Raw genomic sequence first — 11286 nt, 5'->3', positions numbered from 1 at the left:
TTAAAAATATGCTGAGTTCCTGACTATACTCAAGATTGCAAGTCCTCGAAGTACGGTGGGTCTCTTAGAAGATGTGTTCCTCCTTGCTTAAACTGCTGATTTTGTGGAAATGCCCATAGCACACCTGTTCTTGGTCTGCAGTGTGCAACTGTTACACATGTTCTCACCTTACTAATTGCATATACTGCATTGCTACTTTTGTATAGCAGATAAGGTATCTGCTGTAGGGCCACTGGGGTTTCTTTTTTTGTTGCATGGTTCATTTTTGCCTGCCCCCCCCCCCTTTTTTTTTTTTGTGTGCGAACCTTGCTGAGATAATAAAGGTTATGCATTTGCTATTTGGGAACATATCATGCAGTGTATTTTATATAATTTTTTATATATATATACACACACACTTTCATCCAGCTGAATTATCTAAATATGAAGTTTATTCTCTATTTTTTACAAAGTTGCCACTGGATTCAAGGAGAAGTATTTACTGAAATGCTTAACATAGCAGCTGGGGGGGGAAGAGGGATCATCAAATGAAATCATGAGGTGGCAAGTTCAAAAGAAGGTACCTCTTCATGCAAAACAATTAAATCCTGGAACTCATTGCTACAGGATGTCAGAAGTTCAAAAAGCAATTAGGCATGATCATGGAAGAAAAATCCGTGCAGGGATGTTCAACACAAACACCTCTGATTCAGGAACTCTTTAAGGTGCAAATTTGCATCCTGCGGAAGTGTTTTGGGGAGCAGCCTCCCCTGTCCTCACGCTGTCATTAGGCGATTCCTGTTGGCTGCTCTAGGAGATAGTGTCCTGGACTGGACTGGAAATGCTGCTGTTCTGACCCAGCATGGTCATCTCTGTTTAACTGTCATTTCATTCAACACGGTTTTTTTTCACAATCTTTAATAAATCATAAACAGCAATCCTTGCAATAAACTTTCGTGATACGTAAATGCTGTTTCCTTATGCTCTGTACATCTCTGTCCTTTCTTGCCTCTTACTTTGACTGAGGGATGGAAGGTTGCTTTGCTGTGTGTTTGTATAATGCCGCGTTATCAAGCTTAGCACTGGTCCGTGCCTGTATTTCCTAGGTAATTATTTGATATAAATAAATATTAATAATCTGTATTTCTGAAGATGGCCTGTCCTGGTTTTGGCTGCGATAGTTAATTTTGTTTCTAGTAGCTGGTATAGTGTTATGTTTTGGGTTCAGTATGAGAAGAATGCTGATAACACACTGATGTTTTCAGTTGTTGCTAAGTCCTGTTTAAAGTCAAGGATTTTTCAGCTTCTCATGCCCAGCCAGCAAGAAGGCTGGAGGGGCACAAGAAGTTGGGAGGGGACACAGCCAGGACAGCTGACCCAAACTGGCCAAAGGGGTATTCCATACCATGTGGCATCATGCCCAGTATATAAACTGGGGGGAGTTGGCCTGGGGGGGGGGGGGGGGCGGGGCAGATAGCCGCTCAGGAACTAACTGGGTGGTGGTTGGCAAGTGATGAGCAATTGCATTGTGCATCACTTTTGTATGTTCCAGTTCTTATATTATTCTCATTTTATTATTATTATCATTATTATTTTCTTCCTTTCTGTCCTATGAAACTGTTCTTACCTCAACGCATGAGTTTTACTTTTTTTTTCCGATTGTCTCCTCCATCCCACTGCGTGGGGGGGCAGTGAGCAAGCGGCTGCGTGGTGCTTAGTTGCTGGCTGGGGTTAAACCACAACATGGCCACAAGCCAGAAGGTTTGCTGCTCGTATAAATATCCTAAATAAGAAATCATGGAGCTCTAGTCCTCATTTACTGGCAGAATTAGCCAGATGGGCCATTTGAGAAAGCAATTAAAATACCAGCAATACCTGCCTAAAGAGTTACAAATTCCACGGCTCGGGCATCCGCAAGGGCTTGTATTTATTACCTAGGAGCATGGGACCAGACCTCGCCAACCCACTGACGCTGAAGGGTGAGATCAAGGGCAAGACGTCAGCATAGCAGAACAGGCGTGGGAGCCCGCGTGGTGCCAGCCCCCACCTCTGCCCCGAGCCGCCTGCTGTGCCTTCCCTGGTGAAGCCTGGCGCTGGTCGTGGGCCTGCGGTGGGTCCACGCACACCAGAGGTGTTCTCCGGCTACATGTCCACGCGTGGCAGTGCCTTTGGCAGGGCGGACCGGGTGTCTCCGAGGGGGCGTGGAGGGCTTTGCGAGGGGTTGAGCAGACACCTGCTGAGGACTGTGCTCTGACAGCAGGCTTGGAAATTGGAAATGGGGTCAGCTGGGCTTGGTCCTTGGGTTTTTCCTTGTAGCAGGAAGATAGAGTTGCCTTGTAAGACACAGGTAGCTCTTGTTCCAGCCTCGCTGCCAGAAGGAAATGGGTTGATGCATACATTTTCCATTGAAGATTCAGTTGTCCATATTCATGTTTTTTCTCCAAAGACAAACCTAATTTTAGTGCTCAGGAATGGAAGTGTCTTGAGATCATATGGGGAACAGGAGTATGATCATCCTACTGCATTGAACAATATTCAGCACAGATTTTCTGAAAAAGCCCTAATTCCTTTCCTGCCAAGGCTGGAGAACCACTATAGACTCTCATGCTCATTTTATACATAATGGAAATCCAATGTATCAGTCCTAGGGCAGGGGGAACAACCTGGGGGAGGACCTTTTCCCTAAGGAGAAGTGAAAAGAGGAAGGGCATGGGATTCTGCTGTGGAGTATCCTTGCCATAGCAATAGGATTTTACACCAGCTCTTGGCTCAGAGGCACAACATCCTATGTATATAAGGATCTAGCTCAGGATGGATGTGGGTAACCCAGCAAAAGCCAAATGGTAAACCTGTTGTTCTTCCTGTTTGTCTCACCTGTGTTCCTGTTGCTCTGCTGATTTTGCAGGGGATCTGAGAGAGACTGCATATGTACAGAACGGGAGACAACGTGCTTGTAGAGGTTGACAATGGAAGCCAGTCCTGCTGCAAAGTCACATTTCTTTGATGCAGCTGCTGATATGTGTTCTTTTATGTGTTGCTGATAACCATTCAGCTCATGGTTTTAGCAGCCCCTCAGAGGTAACAGTTTCCTAAGGATGAGTAGTTTTCTTCAACAGCTGCTTAAACAAGCAACTGCATCTCAGACTCAGATGCTTTGTATAGCACTTTTCTCCAGGAGTGAGTTAGCATATAGTGTAAGTAAAGACAATAAAACTGAATTTATTCTTTAGTTGGAGGGCACAGGCTTGGAGGATATGGGGTAGGTCACTGAGCTTAGTCCCACAGGACTGGCAGCAGGGATTGGGCTTCAGTCCAGAAAGGGCTGCAGAACAGTTATTCCACCTGCCCCACACTCAATGTACGTTTATACCACATTGGCTGCAGACCCATAGCTGCGTTCTGTACTTCCTGGTAACTTTTAACAAGCCCCAGACTATTAGTAGATGTCCAAAAGTTACAAGTATGGGGTCCCACAGGAAGAGAGGAGAGTTTGGGGGTGCTGGCACTGTGTCCCTGTGGTTGAGGGGTTTTCCAGTCCCAGGTCCCACACTGCTGTGGCACCTATTAAGCTCATGCAAAGTCCATAGAGGAACAGGGAAAAGCTCTCCCGACTCCTGTGAGTTTCAGCTCCTGAACAAAGCCTGACTTAGGTACCCTTTTAGTTTTTCTTCAGCTCATCCCGTCTGTTCCCACAGGTGCTGCTGCAGATGTGTACCGCCCGTCTGCGTGTCCAGGCAGCTCCTGAAGCCCAGGCGTGGTGCGTAGGTGTGTTCCCGTGGAGCAGTTCACCAACTTTTGTGGAAACCCCAAGTCATCAGCAGCTGGGGATGGACATGAGATCTTGCAACTCAAGGGCATTTGGAGGACAGCAATGTTTTCTTGGAGTGAGGCAGTACCTGACAGTCTTTGGAAGAGGAAAACTTTTGTAAATTGTCCGAAGGGACAGAGGTGGTAATCTGCCACACAGGGATAAGGAGAGTAACACAGAAAGAAGATCAAAATTATAAATCTATGTATTTTTTTTATTTTCCAGGAGAAAGGCTTGTCTTTATTGGCTAGTATATCTCCAGACTGTGCTGATTTACAGACACATATATAATCTTTTCCTTGAATCTGTGTTTTTCACTAACCAGAACTAGACAGTGCCTGTCATTTGGGCAGTTATACACATGAAAATACATTAATTTATGTTCGTAATTTTTACATTTTAATGAATGACATTTTTGCTCTTCATTTGGTGTGTCAAGCTACTGTTGGAGGGAAATTGCAATTCAGTTCAAAATTCAGAAAACCATAATTTTTAAATTGTTTGTTGGAAATAATCTGGGCATACCTACCAAAATAATATGCTGAATCAGAATTTATTAAACAAAGGTAATACTACTGGATTTCTGAATTCTAGTATTAGTGAACTGATTGTTTGCAATAACCATGTTCTTAAGATTTTTTAAAAATTAGTAGATTTTTCTACCTACCTGGAACAGAAAAATACATTTCTCAGCTATTTCACTCATGGTCACCCAGCATCACATGCAACCTCAGTGGAAGAGGAAAGTTTTGGGGAAGCCCAGAACTAGTGTCACTGCCAGCCAGCTCTGTCTCTGCCTGCAGCCCTCTGCCACAAACCCATCACTGTCCCCAGCAAGCCCCTGAAGCGCTGCAGTCCCAGGCAGCTCCCCCAACAAGCCCATCCTTGGCACTGCATGGAGCAGGGACCCATGAGACTCTCCACAGGCACCTGTGGAGTGTCCAGTTTAAGGACCTTGAGGGCCACTCTGGAAAATTCTAATGCTTGTGGGTTTGGCTTTGCCACATCAGTAAAATACCCTTCAGAAGCAGTGTATGCATTGGGAGGGATTGAGTTATTGAGGAGTCAGGGGTGGCCAGCAGTGGATCCCTGAGCAGGGCAAGCGTGGGTCCCAGGCTGGCGCGGTCTCACACGACAAGCAGTGGGTTGTGCAGGCACAGATGCTGCCAGGCGACCTCAGGCACCAGCTCTGTGAAGAAGTATGTTGGCAGAGGCGGCTGCCCAGCCCCATGGAGAGCATGGGCCCTTGGGGAGCAGGCAAACCCTTGCTGGAGCTCTCTCCTCGTCCTTAACCCTTGGCCATATGAGGATTTTGGCAGGCAGCTTACAGGAGCATGAAGGTTGGTCACCCTGGAGTAATCTCACTTCTCCAGCTTCAAGACATTCACTTGCCACTGCTACACAGCAGAGACCCAAGGATCAGCTGTAACTCTGTCAGGTACACAACTCGTCTACCTCTCATTACCAGCCAGCTCCCTCCCCATATGTCAGTTTGTCCCTGCTGCACGTTTCTAATGCTGCTTTGTGCAAATATTTTAGTGCAAATGGAAGGAAATGCAGCAGAACTTGCCCAACCACTGGTTTGTCTACCAGCAAGATGCCCTCTCTGGGTCAGTACAGTGCAATTTTTATTGACATAGGAGCAAGACAGGCTCCTAAGTAAATTCCGTTCCTCTTGCTATCTTTAAGTTAGAGCAAACTTAAATAATTCCCATTCAGGCAAAGGAATATGACTGCCGGGCTGACCCCAGAGCACAGTAATGTCCTTCCACCAGCAAAGAGTCACTTGCAAAAGGTGGTTCAGGGATGGCCATTATAATCTTTTTCTTTTAGATTTGGGTACACCTTATCCATGTGAAGGAATATTTTTCGTCAAATAAGCATTCTCGGTGCCCATACTGCTGTTATCATTAAACAAATATTGTACTTAAGGGGTATGGAAACAGGTTTATGACTTTTTTTACCAAACACAGCCATTAGCTGTTGACAGAAGAACACAGATTGCACCATACTTTAGAGCTAAAAGATTTGGTTCCCCCATTCTAATACATTCTGCAAATTTATTGTAAGATAATTTTTACAGTGTAGTATTCTTTTCATGCCACATTTGTTTTCTTAAGTGCAGACTTTAAAGTATAGATGTGATTTACAGGCTTGGATTGTATTTGTAAATTCTAATGAAGTAAAAATGGCACTTTCTCATATGAATGATGCTGCAGAAAAAATACCTAAATGTAAGTTCTCACATAACTTTCCATAAGTACCCTCTACCCACATTATAGCAGGTGGTGGGTGAAATCCCAAGCAGCATTAGCTAAAACACCTTAGGCTGACCTTGGAGTCTCTTGACAATTTTACAGCATAAACAAACAAACAAACTCTTCACATTCTACTTTAAAAAAAAAGTTGTTATGAAGTCAGGAGCATGTCTTTCTAGATATGACCAAACCTGTTTTCTTTTCTGTAGTTATGCGTTGTTCACATCACTTCAGGTAAGCGAGGACAGGGATTTCCTGAACAGCACTTTTAATGTTATGTGAAAATCAGATGTGATGTATGAGCTTTGAATTTCTCTTAAACATGTTCTTGACCTTTCATAAGTCAATATTCCTGAATTATTTCAATGGATACAATTCATTAATTTTTCTTACAGCAATTTAAGAATAAAAATTATGTCACAGACAATTTAAATACAACAATTCAACACTCTCTAATTAAATTTTCCAGCTAATAAAGCACAAAGGAGAAATGGCAGAAATGAAAATCTTCCAGTTGACCACTCCCCTTGGACAATTTCCAAAACAAATATTCAAGTCAGCATTTGGTTCCTTGAGTCTTTTCACAAATATCCACAGCAATCCTCTTAGTGATGCTAAATCTTTTGTAAAGATATGACAAGACATCCAGTAATGAGTAATCCCTGAAACTGACATTTAATATTCCACTAAAGAAGCTAAAACATCTACAGTTCTCACAAGCCACACCTTAATGTCCTTTTTATTTATTTTAATCTGGATAAAGTGAGCCATAATAAGACTGATTTATATGAAGTCATGATGGGAGTCTCCATCCTCCTGGAAACAAAACCAATGTGAAATCTTGGTCCCATTGACTTCAATACCTAAACCAAATTTTCACTGCCAGACTTTGACTCCTGGCTTGTGTGTCATCAAAAGAAACCGAACAATTGTTCTCAAATACTAACAGACAGGTATGGTGAGGGTGGATAATTTTAATTTCAGACAGTTGACATATATTTGGATACCTTTAGGAATTAATGATAAATGAAAAATATAGCATAGTATGTTGAATTACTGTGACTTAGAAACCAGAGGTTTACAGAGGTATATTCCATCTTTAGAATGTGTCTGTGGTCTGCTAGCCGAATTTTGACCTCCAACCATCTGACTACAGACACTCAGTTTAACACATTCAAATCTGTTGATCCTCAAACCACTGAGTGGATTTGTTGGTGGTTACATCTTATTACTTCTGATTTTCAACTACCTACAGAGAAGGTAAATACCTGGCACCTTCCAAGGGAGCTTTTCCATGTAAGCAATAGCTGCCCTGGTTATCACTGGAAGTCCTAGCCCAGGATGGAGGGAAGGCAGGGTCTGCCTTTGAAGTCACACGTACAAGTGGTCCAGTGAAAAGTCTGGACGTCCCTTTTGAGGGTATGAGATGTGGAGCAGGTCCTTGTCTCTTCAGGTGTCATTCCTGACATCCCACTGAGACTGGGATCTGGCCTGCTGGGTTAGCACACGTGACAGATAACGCTCGGAGCCTGAAGAGCTTCAGGAACAGCAGCCTTCATTCCATTGCCTGCTGAGATGCCCATGCAAGGCTCTTTCAGGGCAGAAGAGACAAATGTGATGACAGCTTTCCTGTCAGTCATTTCGCAGCTCTCTGCCAGCCCCCAGGCCCATCCTGCATGGGTCTGTCCCCTCCACCTGCCGTGGACAAGGGGCTGAGTGTGGCTGCTGGCGTGCCCTCTCACCCACATCAAGCCCCATGATGGTCTCTATAGGATGAGCCTAATCCTCTGTTTCCCACTGCAACCAATTTGGTACAAGTCAGAAGGTAGAATTTTATTACCATTTCAGTTTTTGGGTTTTTGATTTTGACCCGAAGCTATGGAAAACATGGGTTTTGGTACCTCGCCAAGTTGCGTCTGGTCTCCCAGTCACTCCTACGGCTGTACGTTTAGGAAAGCCCAGTCCCTAAACCTGTCTCCATCCAACCTAGGGAGATTCTGGCAAAAATATTACACAACCCAAAATGCATGATAAGCAGGAACAATGCTAGGAAGGGCTTTACACTGAATAAGCTCCGCATGACAAATGCTAAATTAATGCCTGCAACGTCAACGACCCGTGGCCATGGTGCAAGCTGTGGACGATAGGTGGGTGTGTGAGCCTGCCTTTGAGGGATGACTTTAACCACAGGCAAATGTGCTTTGCTTTAGTGTTGTCAGTGACATCTGGTGGTAATAGACAGTAAATTCAGTTTAAATCTTTTTAAAGGCTATATATGAGTTTAAACGGCTAATCCCAGTTGAAGTATTTTTTACAAAGTTGTATTTCCCAAAGTGTATTTCTTTCTGACAAAACCATGTAATGACGGTGCTCCATGCCAGGAGCAAGGACTAACCAGAAGATTGCCTTTACACAGCATGGTATTTTTTGGTGGTGGGAAACACTGGAACCAAGGAAGCCACCAAAGTATTTAGTGTGCCTGAAAAGCAGTTGATGAACACCTGTTCTTTACTACTGTTAGCTACATATAGCCTTTGTAAGTTTTCCAAACCTCATAGCCCCTCCAAATCAATGAACATGGCAATAATTCAACTTCCAATTTGAAATACATAATTTGAATAATAAGTATGACAAATTGAAAAGGCCACCAGTGAAGGTGGAGGGGCTTGATAAAGAAAATAGGACAATACAGAGGTGCTGCAAAAAGTCCATTGGTAATTGATGGGTTGGGTTTTGCACAAAAAGAAGGAATTGTCATCAACGGAAGTGAGTTTAGCAGCGGGCCGCCAAGATGGTCAGGGCTGGAGCACTTGCCCTATGAGGAGAGGCTGGGGGATGAGGGCTGGTTCAGCCTGGGGCTGAGATGGCTTCAGCAGAGCCTGACAGCAGCCCCCAGCACCTGGTGGGGGGTCCACAGGATGACAGAGCTGGGCTTTTCCCAAGAGTGCATGGCAGGAGGTTCAACAGACCTCTGGAGCTCCCCTCCAGCCTGGGCCAGGCGGTGATCAGCTGAGGCAGCAAATATAGAAGAGCAAAACAGAGGCAGACTGGTGGTGTTTGTTGACATGCTCCAACCTCTCTGTGCATCCCAGATATGGTGTAACTGGTTGTAAAAGTTGTAAGAGATTTGATGGAAATATGATGGAGTTCCTCATCAACAGTATATCCTACAACAGTCTCCTTGGGATGTTTATTCAATAGTCACATACAATACTTCTTTCTTAAAAGAAGGGAAAATTCCCCCCCGTCCCTGAAGAGCTACATGAGGAAGTGATCCTTAAGTGAACATACCAGCACATATATCTTACAATAAAATACCTAATAGACTAGATGTAATTATCCAAATTATACCCTAACAAATAAAATTCAGGGTCCTCATTAAACTGAAAATAAACCCGAAGGAAACAAACACAATTGTAATTCAAACCCAAAATCACAGCAGGAGGAAAACTATAGGAATGAAGGTGTAACGCAAGTGTAAAAAGTGATTTGATCTAGGTCCACCATGGTGAACACGCATTCATCATAATTTTGTGTTTCTACACAAGACAGAGTTTAGATTGTTCAGGTGTTTCAACTGCAGCCTCTGAAGACTGACTAAGAAAAGAACCTGAATACTTAGCTTGAAGTAGCCCAAAAGACAATTGATATCTTGATCTGTTTTGAAAGCAAGGACACAATTATTGGTAAGGTAAGCCCTTGTTTTGATGAAAAGTGTTGGTCACCTGACTTCTCAGTCAACCATGGCCTACAATTATCCTTCTCTTCTCCTTTCATGGAGGATGAACATATCAATCCATAGCTCAGGGAGCTTACACAAATAAGTTAAGAGACTTTCGTGGTATACATATGGCTGTAGACAGGATGGGCTTTTCTATTCCCACTGGCACAATCAGGCACACCACAGAGAACAGCACAGCCATGGTGGCTGTGTAATACCTGAAAAATAAAAGTTTTATAGCAGAGAAAAGAATTGGTGTTCTTTAACCATTCTGCTCCTGCCAAATGTACTGCATGTCCCAGCATCAACACATCTCAAACAGTATAAAGTCAGCAGAGAGAGGGTAGTGCGGCATGGCTGACACTTCCATTAGTTCAGCTGAGAATCCATTACGAAGGTGTATGTAGTAGTGATTTTCCAACATTAACTTCCTCTCTAGCCTTTCTTCCACTTCTGCCATCAGCCACAGAAGGAATACTGTCTCAATATCTGTAAGAATTAGGCAGGAAGGAAGAAAGAAAAAGTTTCTTTTTATTAAGGGTGAGTGACAGGATCTTGGGGATGGTTTTCATTTGTTGCAATCATTACAGTACGAATATCATTGCTGGAAGACACTTGGTTTGCAAGAGCCAGATGAAATCTCCCAGGAGCTGCTGCGTGTCTCACCTCCTGCCTCTTTTACTGAGGTTCCCCACCTTTACAGATCTGGGCCAGAGTCTGGAAATGTACTGCAAATTGTTTTCCCTCTTCTGACGAGCGTTCAGACAGGCCTGTTTTGCTCTTAGGAAGTCCTACCTTCTCCTCTCTGTATCGCCTGTCCTGCTCTTCCAGGCGCTGTACTTCAGCAAGCTCTGCGTTACGCAGCTCTGCATAGGCACGCTGATGTGCCCACAGCTGGGCCAGCTCTTCTTCCTCCATGACTTCCAGCAAAGCTTGCTCAACCGTTTTCCCAATCAACACTTCCAGGATCGGCTTGACTTCAACGTCAAAGTCAAACAACTGAGGATGGGAGTCAGGGAAACAGAGATAAATGTCCCGTGATCACTGTCACTCTTAACACCTTGGCAAGGAGAAGAGGAGACTGAACAAAGCCCTTGTGCTGAAGGCAGGGCTGAGAAGTGCGGGGGGAGCAGTGTGGCAGTGAAGGCAGAAGCATGAATGCAGCTAGGGGCTAAGTGATGAGTGGGCTGGAGTGAGACACCACACACCCTACCACAGGCACTCTGGGGGCTGCCAGGGAGAACCAGAGCACTCACCTGGACCCTGTCTCTACTCACCTCTGTGTTCCCAACCCTTTTTCAGGCTGGACACTATTTCTACAGGGGAAAGAGTTTCTCAACATTGTAGTTCTTAGCTGAAAGCAGCAGAACCAGTGCACATGGAGAAGCACCTTCCTTAATTTTGCACTTAACTTCACAGCATACAGTGGAGACAGTTTTGTTTTAATACCTTCTGTGAGGAGAAATTCCTTTCTGTTTTTTCCCCAGTTTTGCATCAGAAACTTGTTTCATACAGGACAC

Source organism: Buteo buteo, chromosome 9 (assembly GCF_964188355.1).
Source record: "Buteo buteo chromosome 9, bButBut1.hap1.1, whole genome shotgun sequence".
NCBI lineage: Eukaryota > Metazoa > Chordata > Aves > Accipitriformes > Accipitridae > Buteo > Buteo buteo.
This window is presented reverse-complemented; position numbering follows the sequence as displayed.